The 18,546-nt window shown below is 33.7% G+C and overlaps 1 long non-coding RNA gene across 1 annotated transcript; it reads left to right on the top strand.

Annotated features, from left to right (window-relative positions):
• The first annotated feature begins 4,287 nt into the window (after nt 1-4,287).
• LOC141481505 (uncharacterized) lies at nt 4,288-5,644 on the top strand. The gene is made up of 3 exons (XR_012465027.1): nt 4,288-4,459; nt 4,770-4,845; nt 5,513-5,644. It is a non-coding gene; the product is annotated as an uncharacterized lncRNA (long non-coding RNA).
• The last annotated feature ends 12,902 nt before the right edge of the window (nt 5,645-18,546 follow it).

The following is an 18,546-nucleotide window of genomic DNA, read 5'->3' on the forward strand; positions in this document are numbered from 1 at the left end:
TTTTTATATATATATATATATATATATATATATATATATATATATATATATATATGTATATATATATAATATATATATTTATAATTATACGAATATGAAAGTTATTGAGTGTCTTGATATAAAAACAGAAGTTAATATCGGACATAGCACTCAAGAAAGTGGCAAAACATACTTACGAAAGTGAGGTTAAAATGAAGTTAACACATAAGTAACAAAGAGGATCCTCATATATGTATGTCAAGATTAAAATTGGTTAAAAACATGTAATATTCAGTCAGAATTTTGCAATAATGTGGGATGATTGCACGAATAATATGAAACAATGGATTTGAAAATTGAACTCAACAGGTAGTCAGACATGATTGACACAAAACATTAAGTTTGACAGAATTTCTTGTTCTGACCAATGCATTGCTGCCAATGAGATTTCACAGAACTGTAAAATGATGAATCACAGAGAGTGAAGGTAAGGCGTTTCTGTTCTGAAATTGTTAAGTATTATCAAATTTATTTTCTTCATTTAAGCAAAGGAGATAGGTATAAATCAGGCTGAGACTTTCAATGTCTGTCCTGGAATTAATAGTATTTGAATTTTTAAATATATGATACATTTCTAAGAAAGTTATTTTTTGAGTATTATTTTCCGAGTGTAAAATTTCAACATTCTCGAAGGAAAAAGCATGATCCAAATTTATGGTGTGATTAGAAAGGGTACATGACGGTTTATTACATCTTATGTCACTCTTGTGCGAAGTGATTCTGTCTTTTAATTTTCTACTCGTTTGTCCAATGTAAATCTTTTCACAACTGGAACATGGGATGGATGGGATGGAATTTTAACAATCACCTTGATGTAACGTTTAACAAAACGAAGAAATTTCTCAAAGACAATCCCAATATCAGAGTCATCAACTCTGATAAAATAAATGTCACTACCATTATGACAACTTCTCAATATGAGTCTCTAGCAAATGATATTCTCAAAGATATGAATTATTACAAAGTACTCCGTAGGGACTCTTTCAATACAATTCAACAAAAAGCCAACAAATTCATTTCCAATTTAGTCCAAAATAACATATTAACAGAAAATGAAGGCAAGACTTATAGAAATTACAATGGAGTGATTAATAAATTTTACGGACTGCCAAAAATACATAAACCCATTCTATTACTCCGTCCAATCATTTCAGGAGTTAATAGCCCCAACAGGGGAGTTGCACAATTGATTACAGATATCTTATCCATTGCTTATAATAATGATAATAACTTCTTTGTCAAAGACTCTTTTCAATTTTGCAATTTCATCAATGAATTTCAATTACCTCCCAACCACATTATCATTAGTCTAGATGAGAAAGCTCTTTTCAACAACATTTCTTGCACCACAGCCATAAATAGAATTACCAAACATTGGAATGACATTTCTAAGTGTTGCAAATTAACTCTTTCTCAATTCATTCAAGCAATAGAGTTCTTATATGACTCTACTGTATTTTCCTTTTCCAATAACATTTATAAACAAATCCAAGGCATGCCTATGGGCAGCCCAGTTTCACCCATTTTAGCACAATATGTAATGGATGATCTGGTAGAAGCGTGTATTGATAAATTATCCTTTCAAATTCCTTTTTTTAAAAAATATGTTGATGACATTATTCTCAGTATTCCACATAATGGAATCAATGAAATTCTGCAGGTTTTTAACCATTATGATGAACTGGTACAGTTCACTATTGAGGAAGAGGATTCCAACAGAAGTGTTCCCTTCTTAGATTCCCGACTAATAAGGCGAGAGGACAATTCCTCAATAACTTCGTGCTATAGAAAACCAGGATCATCTGGCAGATTTTCACACTATAACTCTTTCCATCAGGAAAAACAAAAAATAAATTTAATAATGGGGATGAAAAATCGAGTAGTGTGCACTACTCATAGCAGCCTTCGTTCACAAAATTTTAAAAAACTTGCAGAATTTTTTCTTCAAAATGGCTATCCAAAATCTCTCATTTATAAACTACTCTTCAACAGATCTTCCATTAACACAATTCTAGATAATAACAATTTGTATGAAAATAATAATTTGCATAATAATATTAATATTACTAACAATACCAATTCCCCACAAATGACATTCTATTTCTCGTTACCTCATCTAGGTAGCCTTTCATACAATCTTAAAAAAATGTTTAGTCAATTTGAACATGTGAAATTAGCTTTCAAAAATGTGAAGACTATTAAGACACTTTTTTCCAACTTGAAAGATAAAGAAGATATCATCAATTTATCCAATGTGGTTTATTCCATCCCATGTTCCAGTTGTGAAAAGATTTACATTGGACAAACGAGTAGAAAATTAAAAGACAGATTCACTTCGCACAAGAGTGCGAAGATGTAATAATCCCTTTCTAATGTACCCTTTCTAATCACACCATAAATTTGGATCATGCTTTTTCCTTCAAGAATGTTGAAATTTTAGACTCAGAAAATTATACTCAAAAAAGAACTTTCTTAGAAATGTGTCATATATTTAAAAATTCAAATACTATTAATTCCAGGACAGACATTGAAAGTCTCAGCCTAATTTATACCTATCTCCTTTGCTCAAATAAAGAAAATAAATTTGATAATACTTAACAATTTCAGAACAGAAACGCCTTACCTTCACTCTCTGTGATTCATCATTTTACAGTTCTGTGAAATCTCATTGGCAGCAATGCATTGGTCAGAACAAGAAATTCTGTCAAACTTAATGTTTTATGTCAATCATGTCTGACTACCTGTTGAGTTCAATTTTCAAATTCATTGTTTCATATTATTCGTGCAATCATGTCACATTATTGCAAAATTCTGACTGAATATTACATGTTTTTAACCAATTTTAATCTTGACATACATATATGAGGATCCTCTTTGTTACTTATTTGTTATCTTCATTTAAACCTCACTTTCGTAAGTATGAACACGTTGTCCATACCCGTTTGTTCATTCAATAATTATTGTAGAGTTCCCGATGAAGAGACAATAAACGCCTCGAAAGCTTGAACAGAAAAAAGAGTTTTACAATCTCTCTGCCTCTGACTGCTATACCCGATTCATTCCCTACGTTATTCCTTAACTTAGCCAGTCGAGCTAACCTTTCCTTCTATATACATATATATATATATATATATATATATATATATATATATATATATATATATATATATTACAATGTAGGTTTTCACGGATGGTAGAATATGATGTGTTGTTTTTCCGGGTGTTCATCCGTTGTGTACTATTCGATAGTCGACGTTTCGCCATCATCTCAGGTGGCATTATCAAGATGAGTTACTGCTTCGCTTCGAGAGGTGTAACTGATGTCAGGTTCTTCTTGTGGTAACACCATAAAACCATGTGTACCATATAAAACCATGTGTAACCATATAAAAACACCACAAGAAGAACCTGACATCAGTTACACCTCTCGAAGCGAAGCAGTAACTCGTCTTGATAATGCCATCTGAGATGATGGCGAAACGTCGACTATCGAATAGTACACAACGGATGAACACCCGGAAAAACAACACATCATATATATATATATATATATATATATATATATATATATATATATATATATATATATATATATATATATATATATAATATGTTTATTTGTCAATTGTTCACATGCTAATTTACATCGATTATATTATATATAATATACAAATAAATACAAATAAACACCAACACAGAACATCGCGAAAGCAGAGCTTGTATGCGATGAAACTGCCAAAATTTTCGATTAAAAAATATACGTATTTTATGAAATAAACTATAGCAACAAACAAAAAAGAAATACAGAAGAAATAATCTAGACAGTAAATAAAACTTTTGTATGTAGTAGTTAATAAAAATAATAATAAACAAAAAGAACTACAAACCATTGCAAACAACAGGATTTGCCAATACAAAAAAAATACTATGTTACTAGGACGTCAGGCTCTTAGTAACAAATTAATTTGATGTCGTTCGTCCAAAACGAATTTTTTAATTAATTTTTTAAATTTTTTAAAATGTTCTGCCTGTCGAATGGACTCCGAAAGTATATTATAGGCTCGACTAGCTGAATGCAAATGACTTCGATGATCAATTGTTTTGAGTGTCAGTTCTGTTTTGATCAATTTTTTTACTTTATTTCTAGTGTTATGTACGTGGTCTATATACTCGTGACGTTTATGTTTATATTGAAAATACACTAATTGTATGTAGTACAACTGACTAATATCAAATATTTTAGCCTCTTGATAAAGAAGTTTTGTAGGATACAACATGTCTCTTTTAAATATTATTTTTAGGAATCTTTTTTGTAGAGTCTCAAGTTTGGACAAATGACAGTTTGCGGCTCCACCCCATCCCAATATTCCGTAATTTAGCCTAGATTCAACCAGAGAGTAATATACAATCTTTATCACAGGTAAGTCTAAGTATCGGTTCAGAAATTTTATTTTATATAGCATAGGCCTTAATATTTTAATTACATTTTGTATATGTATATTCCATTTCATAGTATCGTCAATTGTTATACCTAAATATTTTATATATCTAACTCTATTTATTTCTATCATTTTATTGTTGACATATAACTGTACAACATTAAAATCTGGTAAACCATTTTCATAACAACTAAATGGAACAAAGCACGTTTTTGAGTAATTAACAGGTAATAAATTATAATCAAACCAGTCTATAATGTGAATAAAATCTTGATTAATTTTTTGTTGTAGGTCAGCCCATGACTCACTCTGATAAAAAACAGCCGTGTCATCTGCAAAACTAATAATGGAACCTTCAGTATTCAAGGTAAGTAAATGATTAATATAAATGGTGAACAGAGTAGGCCCTAGAACCGTACCTTGCGGCACACCATATGTTATTAAATTTTCTTCACTTGATTTATCATTTATTTTGACGTTTTGCTTTCTTCCAGCTAAATAGCTTACCATCAAATTATAAACACTGCCCCTGAAACCTAAATCCTGTAAAGTTTCCAATATCCTATTATGAGACACTGTGTCAAATGCCTTTGCAACATCCAAGAAAATGCATAATGATTTTTTGTTTGTATCTAGTGATTTATAAATTTTGCTTGTCAGAAAAGAGATTGCATCTTGTGTTGACCTATCTTCCCTGAACCCAAATTGATGTTCTGATATTAAATTGTATTTATTTAAGTATTTTGTTATACGAATTTTCAAAATTTTTTCAAATATTTTTGCAAAGTTAGAAATCAGGGAGATAGGTCTATAATTGGAAACTTCAGTTTTACTTCCTTTTTTATGTAATGGGACTACAATTGATAATTTAAAACAAGAAGGGTATACACCTTTATAAATAATATTGTTTATTAAATAACACAGTGGTGTTGCAATCTCATTTGCAATTTCCTTCAAACATTCTGCGGTAATTTCGTCGTAACCCGGTGATTTTTTGTTTTTTAAAGATTTTATGGTGTTAATAACTGTTGCAGGTTCCAAGAAAATTGAATGGGGTAGTGATTTGTAAGAATGTTTACAATTTGAAGTCCGCGGTATTTTATTAGCAAGTTCTGGTCCTACATTGGAAAAATAGTTATTGAATTCCGTAGCTATTTCAAAAGAATATATATATATATATATATATATATATATATATATATATATATATATATATATATATATATAGAAGGAAAGGTTAGCTCTCTCAGTCAAAAAGTTAAAAATCAAAAGTCTGCTTACTTTGCCAAGCTTTCGCTTCCAGTGGGAAGCTTCTTCAGGGCAGTAAAAATGAGTAAAAAACAATTAATTGAACATATAAATCGATGAAAAAAGTTAAACATTAATGGAGTATTTTGGTTTGACAAATATCATACCTTCTTAAATTAATTTTCTTGTAGATGTCTTGATGAAGGGAATAAACATTCTCGAAAGCTCGACCATATGACAAAGAGTATTCTTCAAACAACAGCCCAGTAATTTTGACTGCATCCTCAACATGTATTCCCTCGACAATATTCCAGTAAAAGATGCGGGTACCGAAAGGTTAAATAAGTCCTCTCTCTAGCTATCGTGCAAAATAAAAAAGACGTTATTTTCATGATCAAACACTTATTTTTAAAAAAAGGGAAATAGGAATGTGAAGAAGCAGATACAATATTCCTAATACATATATTTTTTCAAAAAATAGATCTCTTCACATATACCTACAGTGAAGAATTACAACCCATAATTCAACGTTTGTTTGAAGACACCTTCCTGAAACACATCAACATCGTAATACATTCCATCACTTTCACAATGGGCTCATTCAGGCTAATTTAGTTTTTTATTGAAAATTATATATTATAAAAGTAAATCATCTCTCAAGTATCCCACAAAATTTTCCGGTTTTTATGTCAATTAACAACTGAGCAAGAGCAATTGAAAATGTGATGTCACCCGCGGTACATCCTGACGTCACACCAAGCAATGAGCTTCGAGCGGTGGCCACCGGGCCTGTAAGTAGTTGGAGATTATTAATCGCTGCCATCGTTGGATTTTGTTTCATTTGCTGACTGGTTTGAAAACACCACGTGTTACATATTCACGCAGTTGATACACTGCAGTAAACAACACACAACTTGCTCTCTACGGCTTCAGTACACGTATGTATTTCGCTTATCCGCCAGCACTGGCGGCTGATGTGACGTCAAGTTTGACCACGCCCCGTTTCGGTGAACGCCACATTCAACTATTAATTTGAAGGGGAAGATAAAGAGTGAAAATTCAGATTTTTTGCAGATGTACTATTTGAAACATAAACTTTCAAATAATGAAATAAAAAAAAAATTGGTAAATGAGCCCATTGAGAAGAAAGTCCACAACGAATTGCCATTCTTAGACATATTGGTAAAGAGGACCGATACTAAGTGGGAAACATCTGTATACCGAAAACCCACTCACACGGGACAGTATCTGAATCACGAATCCAACCACCATCATTCAACTAAAACAGGAATCATCAAGACTTTATTAGACCGTGCTTTGGCCTCTGTAATATGAAGGAAGGTCTCGAGAAGGAACTAGACATCATCAAAAATGATCTTCAACAGAATGGCTACTTCAAAGCGGTGGTGGAACAAACTTTGGCTAAAAGACAGCAGGAGCATCGCAAGAAAGAGAAGCCGTCACAGCCAGTCCTTGCATTGTCCTACATTAGAGGATTATTGGAAGAGATAAGAAGAATTGGGTCCGAACAAATGTAATTCACCATTATTCAATTATAAAATGAACAATAACGTTCTCGTCTGGCTGACTCAAGTTGAATAACAAATAACTAATTGCACATCATTGATCTTCTAGCCGCCGTGTTTTTCCACCCATTTCGATAGTGACATGTTACATTCAGCCACGCTACTATTCCGCTCGATATTGAAGGGAAAACAATCAGTTGTCTCAAAGAAAAGGATACAAATGTAACTGTGGGATCATCAGATTCACTGACTCCATTTGCGAACTCGCATTCTTATAATCTTGTTCACTATCTGAGTGAGTAACCTGCTCACTATCACTTTCGTAATATATCGTGAAACACGTCGTCTGATCTACGGCATACACCCCTGTATACTTTTTTCGGTTTCTTACGTTTCTCGGAATGATATTTATCTTAGTAAGGGTGGTCCTAAGTGCATTACAGTCCATTAGGACTATGAATTGAAAACCTAACAAATGAACTCGGGATTGCTTCAGACTATTGACAGTATTTCCAATTCATATAAATAATAGCGTTGTTCCTGCTGTTTCTTCCCTTGTCGTGTGTAGGTTGAAAAACATGACAAGTCCGATTGAATTATATCCCCGTTTTTGGAGCAGAAGCCCATCAACACCAACCTTGGAAGCGTTGCTGTGAAACCCATTTCTGTTGTACCGTCGTAAAATGACAAAAAAGTTCTCATTATCAAGAGATCTTTCATATTTTCCAATGCTGTGTCATGATCTTCTTTTCACTACAACTCCAATCCCTTTCTTAGTGAGCTGGTTTATCCTAGGAACAGTCTTACTTGACGAATGTCGCAGGCCAACTTTTAACTACAGTAATTTATCTTGAGCCAGGCTTTAAGATCATTCTCTCGTATTTTGTGTCCCAGATACTCTAATCTCCTTCAAAAAATTACATATCTAGTTTAAGTATTCGGTTCGCATTTTTAGATCTTCTAGAATTTCCTTTAATAATTGAATGAAGCTTATCGATCCTTGATGAAAATCCATATGAAAACGAACTACTAGTTTACTGAACGATTTTCAGCTATAATATCCCAAGGACATTGATAACTAACGAAATAATTTTATCACAGTTTTCGAAAGCACGTTATTTGGTAACATCCCGACGCCGAAGGCGGAGGGATGTTACCTAAAATAACGTGCTTGAGGAAGTTGTGATAAAATTATGAGTTATTTATCAATGTTCGAGGGATATTCGGTGAGAAAATTTTTTGCAATTCGAACAAAATTATTTATTGAACACACAGTTATTTTAAGAACAATTCGTATAATGATATTCCGTTGATCTTGCTGTATTTGCCTCGGTTACTGCATAGGTGTTTCCACGCATACTATTGATTATTTGGTTATGATGTTCCTGATCAATATTCAAATAAGGTTTTATGGAATTTCCATTATTGTGCCCAGTAATTTTCAACAATTGCTGTTCTTGAACTCCACTCTTAGCTAGTTGACTGACTGCAGTTGCTCTATTAGAGTGATTGGTTATTTTTCTCTGTTTCGTATCCAAGCCAATTGCTTCAGCAGAAGATTTCGTCCATCCGTTGATTATATTTCTACCCAGAGGCATATTGTCATACCAGTTATCGCTTCCTGTCTTCCAGTGACGATTTGGCCTTAAAAATAGTCTATTTGTGCCTCGTTTTGATAATAATTTAATGAATAATCTGACAGGACAAGCATTGTTATCACTATTTTGAACTAACCATTTGCTAGAGGCGCAGTTCTTTGAACCCCCTTGGCAGGTTTTACTGAAAATTGGATTATATTCTATCCTATTAGTTGGAGATCCATTGTTGTCCTTTTCGATATGAAAATAATCAACTAAGCAAGCAGCACCTTCACCACCTCTCCAAGCCAATTCCACCGCTGCTATGTGATAAAATTTGCGTAGGAGTCCTATAGGGGTATTTTCATCCCAAAAGTTTATAATTTTACTCATTCTCTTCGTGCTGCGTCGCGTGCATTCCGCGCTTGTATGAATGCAACACTTTTAAAGGGGTCTAGCATGATATTATACTCCTTGTAATACTTTTCTTGTAATAATTTGCTTGTTATATTCCAAACGGTTCTAACAGTAGCCTCCTTAAACTCTGTGCTATCCTTTTTTCTCATATTAATCGCCCAATCCTTGAGTATTAATGCAAGCTCTTCGAGAGTACGATTTCCACCCAATTCATATTTTCTGGCGTCACAAAACTCCATAAATATTTTCCAAGTGTATTTTTTACTATTGACAGTATTTTTTGGTGTATTTTCTTCAATGATTTTGTCAATTGCCGCATCATTTTGAACATCAAAGCGAGGAAGTGACATTTTCGAAATAAATGGAATAAGTATAATTTATGACATTAAAAATAAAATAAATACAACAAATACAAATAAATTGAATTACTGAAATGTCAAACAACTTTATTGTGTTGGTTGCTTAGCAATGTCATGACATAAGTGATAACTACCCGTGAAAAATATCCATGGGTAGTTATCAGTGTAATGATGGTTTCATTGGTTATTTCGACACACATGACTAGAAATAGACAAATTTGATAGGATAATTTTTTTGGCAAAAAATTTTCACTATAACGAATTACAAAATCGCTTCACGTGTTCCGCTATACAATATGATATTTCCGACACTTTGAAAATCGTTGAGTGTTTGAAAAACCGAAATGCAGTGTCTTATATTCATGAAGGCTGTCAGGAAAAATGAAAGCAGTTTTTGTTTTTTCCTCTAACTATATCTGAAACTGGATGGTAGATGGAAACTGGTGAAAACCTACAGCGTTTCAACCTTACAAGGTGTTTATTATTCTTTGAAACAGAAATTGAAACTGACAAATGATGGATTTGAATCTTTAATGATAACTCTGAAGAAAGATTGGTTGAGTAACCTTTGTACAAAGGTAACTCGACGGTCATAATAAATAAAAATGAATTTCTTGAAAAGGCTACACACATTTTGAATGATAATGACACTTATAAGATTTCACCACATGATCCACCGAAAAAAATACAAAACAAGTCCAAAAATCTGATTAAAAAACTGCATGAAAATAATTATATCCATCCCAAAGGATGGAATACCTTTGGGATATATCGATAGTTTTGTTGATTCTCCCGTCTATAGGCTTTTGAAATGGATTAGCGAAATATTGACAAACGATTTCGATAAGGATGAATTTTATATGAAGGATACTTTTGAATTTTCTAATTTTATCACAATCTTTTCACAAACAATTTTTTAGGTTGAGAACGGGTAATTGTATGTCACCCATTTGTAAACTGAAATATCAGCTACTTTTCATAGTTTTTTTCCTAAACTGAAATTTACTCTTGAAATGAAAGAAAACAATTCGTTAGCATTTCTAGATACTAAAATAATAAAAGATGCAAACCGAATTTTAAAGACAGACTGGTATCATAAACGAACTAGAGAGTCAAATTATTTTTCAAAACATAACTTTCACAGTAAAATCAACATTATAGGAAATTTCAAATCAAGAGCAATTGCCATTTCCAATTCCAAATTCCATAACAAAAATTACCAAATTATTGAGAATTATCTAGTAAAAAATAATTTTCCGAAAGCCCTTATTAGAAAAAAAATTAAAGAAAGAAGTTTCTCTTCCAAAATACAGGGTTGCAACCCAAATATCACAAAATTCCATTTATAGAAAATGTATCTGGTAAACTTGAAATGCTACTCGGTACCGAACAAATTAAAGTGGACTTTTCAAATGAAAATACAGTTGGAAAGCATTTTTTCTCGATACAAAAAACAAAAACACCACAAGACATACAATCCAATATGATGGATAAATTGAACTGTGGAAGCTGTCACAAATGCTATGTTGTCAAACCAGACGGTATCTTAAAACACGAGTTTAGGAACACATGAGAGACTAAGAAACTAAATATGAAAAACCCCACAGCCCTCGTTGAACATGAAAGAGTATATGGACACATTTTGGATTTTGATCATCCAACTTTTCTAGATGTTCAACCATATTTATCCAAAAAACTCTTGAGCGAAGTGATATATATATATATATATATATATATATATATATATATATATATATATATATATATATATATATATATATATATATATATATATATATATATGTTGGCACTAGAGGTGATGTCGATGGTCTCAATACTGCATATTTCAATTTGATAAATGAAATAACTAAATAATTTACCCTTTTTTCATTCCTTTTCTTTCTGTCATTGATTAAAAACCAGACACCACCTTATCAGAATCACAGATAAAGTTATTCGTTGGTATCATGTTGATTTGTGTTGATGTTGTCTCGAAAATTTGGTTGATGCAATGTTTTTAATTTTTTGTAAATGTATCTAATATGTCTAATAGTTTTTAAAATAGTAATATTAACACGGATAAACTACTTTTCGGTGAGTAATTCAATTAAGAACTCAATATTTCTTGTAGAATTGACCCGATAATAATCGTGTATAAGTTTTGTGGGAGGTATGTTTACGAAAATCCATTATAACAGAGCCCTGAATTCGAAACGTTGGCAAGGAAACAATTGTTTTTTTAAAGAAAAATTGATCCTATTACCCAACCAATCTTTCTTCAGAAAATTATTGGATCACTAAACTAGTTAACTAATTTATTTGCGGCTGAACAACTTCTGGATATCTACTCTCTCTTTTCTCGAAAAACGGTATAGCCTATAAGTTACTTCGTATGTCGATACGATTTCCAAGTGAAGTTTCAACAACTATTGAGTTAAACAACTGTTTTCTTATATAGCCCTAAGAGCAGATAGCTGTTGATTCACAGATGTATTTAAATACCTTCAGTTTCCGTTAAAGACATATAAAGTCGCAGACCCAGGATAGGATACCAACCTGACTACAAACTATACAGCGATATTGCAAGCAGAAATTCACATTATCGATTCATATCTGGAAAAATTGGCGGAAACTCACATAAAAATCATTAAACATATTCTCGGACGGCCAAGTGGCTATGAAAGCACTCGGTACTCACCGAGTAACATCCAAGTTACTCGACAAACTGTCCCTGGGTAGAATTCCTGACTTTAATGGCCTGGAACTTGATGACTCCTGTGCAAGAGAGGGTGCTACAGAACCTGATACTGATATGGCTTTGACCCTTAGCCAACGAAGACTAAGTAACTGGACTGTACCTATTTTATATATTTGATTAAATCTACTAGAATTAGCCCTACTCCTACTCCTATCCTAAGGCATTTATACTTTCTCCGAAGTATGTTCCCGGTAGCCGGTCGGGTTGACGTGGGTGGTTTGGTCTACTCACTCAATCAACCGCTGTGTGAACTGCTGGTTCAAGCCGCGAGGCCTGACAATCGATTTTCACTTCCTGTTGGCAACACGTGCTAAGAATCACACGTTAAAAAATAAGACCTCGTTAGTCCTTAGCTCCCACAAGTTTCGACTATTGAGAGTTGTAGTTAGTAGGGAGGCGACAGCTGGTTAACAGAAAACCAGATTTAACAGACAGAAAAAATTGCTCTTGATCATAGCTGGGGTGAACTATGTTGCCTAATTGCCACTGTTATCTGAATCATCATATAAAGAGCTTTGGACTGTGGGATCACAGTGCAAATGCCGTATTTATTTGAAAGATGATGATACAGCAGAGCACATACTTCATGTCTGCCCCTCTGCAACCAAATCAGTTTCTTATTGTTTGACAGAGTTTCATCATCGCCATCTTACCTAAGTTTTTTTCTATGAATGTTGTCGCTATTCTAAACATTCTATCGGCCTTCGGTCAGATGTAGAACAGATTCTCTGGTAACACGAATAACATGTTTCTAACGCACAACCCAAAACGGATGAGTTGAAAATATCGAGCATATATAGACTAGAATGTCGTGACTGTCCAGCAGCTTATGCAGGCCAGACATGCAAAAATTTCAGCATAAGATACCGGAAACATATATTATCGGATAAAAAATCAGCTATATATGAACATCTACAAGAAACAAATGAGACAATAAATAAAGAAAACATGAAAATTCTTCATTCGTGCAATAAAGAAATGGAGATGAATTGGTTGAAAGCATTGGAAATGAATGAATTGTACAAAAACCTCAATTTCAAAATGCTCAATGATGACCTAGAACTATGCAGCTCGCCCCTTTTGAATTTGGGAATTTTGACATCTAGTTTAGGATCCATTCAACAGTTGGTAATCTGATATATTATAGAAGATAATTAGTTATTGTAGTACTGGTATTCAGGTAACATTTGTTATTTTAGGTACATATTACAGGTACCTGACCTTATCAGTGTATTTTTTTTAAGTACTTGTTTTGACTTGATGTATCAGTTACTTGAAAATGGTCTAATAAACCGAAACCGGTCATAACCTAATAAACTAAGTAGAAATTAGACAAAAGGTATTTTCTTTTGAATGTTTGAATACACAAGTACAATTTAATAAATCATATATTCCTTTACATAGACGACTAAATTAACCAATTCAAAATCAACATATCCCAAAATACCAATTGAATAGTTCTTTGCTCACCTTGGAGAACTTTTGTGTACTGTGGTAACTACATATTATGTCATTTGTCGAACTAAATATGTTCTATGATGATGACCTCATGTCAATGTCAAATTTTCACTTCCTTCTACTCCTCGTACTCGTCTTTGAGCATGCTGGAAATAATTTTACAAAAAGGTTTGAAACAAAATATTAATGTGTTAAACCCAAAGGGGCACTTTTTGTAATGTTAATGTTCATGTCTACCCAGAGTCGTGTTTTATGAAGGTTTTATACTTTGATTCTACAGGATCTTCTTGTATATACTTGACGAGTAAGTAATTCAAAAAAGAATTTAAAGTTCAACATCAAACAAATTTCACGACTATTACTTACTTGCAGGTATCGCACTGATTGTGGCGTAAAAGCCGAAAGCACTTTGCAATTTACAAATAAATTATTCACACGAAATACGTGTATGCAGCTTTAACAAATCTCACCAAAAATAAAATTCACCACTGAAAGGGTGGTAAATAATACAAAAAATTACCTTGGCCTAACTATTTCGAAAATTTATAATAAACATGATTTTGAAATTTTCCACAAATCATATTATACAGACACTGTCATACATAATTCCTCTACACCAACTTACCAGCATAAAGTGGCTTCACAGTCCATTGAACATTCCACTGTTGAAAAGTAATATCCAGTGAGAACTGAGTTTCATCAAACAAAACACTGTTACAATGGTTACAAAGTAGATACTACCGACTCTATTCTTTCCAAAAAACACAAAAACAAGCCATGGACCAGATCTACACAAATTCTAGAAACGATAGCGTTCCGATACAGGACATTGTCATATTTTGGTGAACTCACCAATAATATCGCCCATTTTTGAATGATTGGACGTGGCTTAAAGAAAAATAATAATTGAAGTTAATTTATTAAAAACAATAAAGACAAAACTTCTGTAGATCAGAAGTATATGAGTTGACTTCAAGAGCCACAATATCGAAAGAAAGGCACGAAACCGTGTTGACGGTTTCGTGCCCCCACTGTCCTCGAAGCCATTGCTAGTTCACCGGAAGGTAGAGGCAGTAATGCATTTGCTTTCCTACACTCTATTCTGTCGTTAGAGTATTTCAATTAGAGTATAGTACTCTTGGTTGAGGTACTTGAAGAAGGGTTACCCTTAACTCGCAAACTCCAAGCAGAACACATGGATGTGTTACAAGCTTCGCAACTTGTAGCAGCTAAAATACAATGCAAACAGGAAAAACGAGACAACAGCTCTGACACCTTTGAGAAGCTTTATAACCAAACGGCTAATTAGGCGATAGAAATGGGCACAGTAATTCAAATGCCTAGGACAACTATCTCGACAAAAAACCGATCTAATGTACAAACAGACTCACCTGAGGTCTATTTCGCATGTAAGTGTTCATCTCGTTTCTTGATATCGTTATAAATGAACTGATGGCAAGGTTTCTCAAAAAGGAGATGGAATGTGTAGGCAAGCTGCAACACCCGATATACATGATGCCTACATTTGTGACTTTATTCAAATTATTCAGATACAAAGAAGATTTATCATGCTTTTTGACCTTGAAAGATGACTTGCAAATTTGGAAACGAATGTGTAAATCAAATTCCGAAAATAAGTTACCTAGACACCCGGCGCAAGCTCGCAAATTTACCGATTATCTTCCAAACATCAGAATATCACCTAAGCTGTTGTGCACTCTTCCTGTGACTCCTAATACAGCAGAGTACTTTTTCAGCTTTGAGTCGTTTAAAAACATATATACTCAATACATATCTACCAATACAATGAAAGCTGAAGAAAACTTGGACGTATACAAAAGAGAGCACGAGAGAAAATTAACTCTGAAGGTGTTATAAAAAATTTATATATCAAAAATATTATGTTCATATTATGAAATATCATTATGTTCGACCATTAATGAATTTGAGTACTGAAAAGTCATTATATTCTACTTTCTAGTTCATTATGCTTGTATCTGAATTTTCTTATTAGTCAGTGGGCTATGCTTGAAGACTGGCAGTAAACAAACTAAAGAAATGAACTTCAAACGTACAAATCAGTCTCGAATATACCTACACAGTAGGTTGAATGGACTGACGTCTATCAGAAAACTACTACTCCCCTGGCTAACGCCGTTCGTAGTATTAGCCAGGGGAGTAGTTAAATATCACTGGAGTTTTTCCCAACACCAAATCGTTATTTTTATCACCTCGACAGGTGTTTCGATTACCAAGTGATCATCTTCAAAGAGGAAGATTAAAACTTGAAACTAATGCGAGCTAACCCTATTTATGCTATAAAGGTAACCCATACAGGTAAACCATCCAGGTGTACCAACCATACAGGTATACCAACCTAAATAAATTTCACAATTTTACATTTTTACATTATTTTACATAACATTTTTTTTTAATAATAATTTAGGTTGGTACGACTGGATGGTTTACCTGTATGGGTTACCTTTATAGCATAAATAGGGTTAGCTCGCATTTAGTTTCTAGTTTTAATCTTCCTCTTTGAAGATGATCACTTGGTGATCGAAACACGTGTCGATGTGTTAAAAATAACGATTTGATGTTGGGAAAAAACTCCAGTAAAATTCATTACTACACCAAAGGTTCCAAACAGTGCATCAAAAGTAGGGGAGTAGTTGTTTTCTGATAGGCGTCAGTCCATTCAACCTACTGTGTAGGTGTATTCGAGACTTTGATTTGCACCTGAATTGCTTTTCACTGAATGCTAATAATGGTGAGGGTAATAACACTTGCAAAATAAAAATCATGGTGAGGGTTATTTTTAATATACATATTTTCCTTATTGTTACTTGTAATACAATATTTAAAACTAAGCAATGGTTTTAATTTTTTTTTCAAATGTTTGTTCCTGAATGCATACTACTCAAAACTTCTAAGGAATTTGTGGAGGGGTTATGTACCCATACTCTGAGTTTTAAACTGGGCCTCCTTCAAAATAATTTTCAGGATCCGCCACTGGGCTCTTTCCACAACTCTATACAGACCAAACAGAAAAAACAGTTTCCCAAAGAATTAAAGAGAATAAAAGTATCCTCTTGAAGGAAAATACCAATTCACATATGTTCATTCATGAAGACAAACCTCAAGAAGCTAATGTATGCGTTTTTGTAAAACTGTTTAGTAAAAATCTCAAAATAAAAGTATTTCTTATTATCTGAGATGTTGGTTATGTCAAAAAATTAATAATTGTGGTAATAACAAATGAGCTTATAAGAATGACTTCAAAACCTCACAGAAAAAAACTTCATCACTGACTCAATTTTCAATTTTTTTTAACTTTAAAGAGAGCTTCCTGTGTACTCAAAATAGAAGACTACGTTGAAATTAGAAAGTATGTACCTACCTGTTATCGGTTACAAATTAAAGAGGACAGCACCTACTGAATGCTAAAATTCATTAAATATCTTTATCATTTTTGTATCAAGAGCGCCGTAGGTTAAGAGTTTTTGACAAAATATTTTGCATCTGCAAGAGTTAGAAATGATCACATCAGGGATATTCTATCCATCTTGCTAGTGGCCTTGATTTCAAATCAGGTGAACACTGAGGAGCACGTAAAACAGAGAGAGAAATATTTCTCCTCAATGTGAAAATTCACTTCATTCGAAAATAAGACCCCCAGAAAGATGATTTTTCGTATGTTATATGGTTGAAATAATATATACTTACAAGAAAATATATCGGTTCTCCATCTTCATACCGTAGCAATACGGTGCATGATGGTTTGCAAATGTCAGTAGGAATAAGGACTAAGGCCTGTAGTTGGAAGGGACATCGTTAGGTCCTCCCTTATAAAGAAGCATTATGAGAGAAGTCGTCAGATTAGTATTCTGACCTTAGCTGTCAAACTGACATACAGAATATTTTTCGCTTCGATAATTTCAAAGTTTTTTCCACAAATACGACTATTTCTGGTGGATGATCAGCCATTCATCGGTAGTTACATATCTCCTATTAGTGAGTGCGTTGGTTGTAGTGCACAAGGACCCTCCAGACTTCTGGTGAGTGCGGTCAAACTATCACTTTCACGGAACTGTTCATCGCCTATCCTTGGGATATCAAAGGGTGTGAGTTTTTTGACAGCAGTATGGAGGAACTGCTTGACAGCCTGATGGCCAGGGACAGTGGTGAAGTAATTACCTTCATGGGTGTATTGCTTGATCGCCTGGGCCTGAGTCCATCAGGGCTACTAAGGTGCAGCCCCGTGGCGGCAGTGCGGAAGCCCTCTGGCCCTCCACCAGGGGCCAATGAGCTTCTCTCGAGCGTTTCGCTCTGAACCAGATGAAGAAACTCTTCATTCAGTTCTCCGTACACGAAAAGATGTTTATGGTGAACACCAACGTGCTAACTGGAACCTGTTAATGACTAGACAACCAACATTGCCTAATTCTCTTAAGGTTGTATTTTGGAATGCCAACAGTATTTCAAACAAGAAATCAGATTTTGAGAATTTTCTAATACAACAAAACATCGATGTTGCACTGGTGCAGGAAACCCACCTGCACAATGAACCTTTTGGTATTCCAAACTACCGTTTTTACCACAGAGAACGTGTTGGACGTGCTGGAGGAAGAGTTGGCATTTTTGTCAAACGTAATCTTCCTCACGTACAATTCGGCATTGACTCGGATCAGTAACATGGAACGGAAGCTGTGGGCGTTGAGCTCC

This window comes from Leptinotarsa decemlineata, unplaced genomic scaffold (assembly GCF_025532065.1).
Source record: "Leptinotarsa decemlineata unplaced genomic scaffold, Ldec_3_MD MMD2_tig00000199_RagTag_RagTag, whole genome shotgun sequence".
Lineage (NCBI taxonomy): Eukaryota > Metazoa > Arthropoda > Insecta > Coleoptera > Chrysomelidae > Leptinotarsa > Leptinotarsa decemlineata.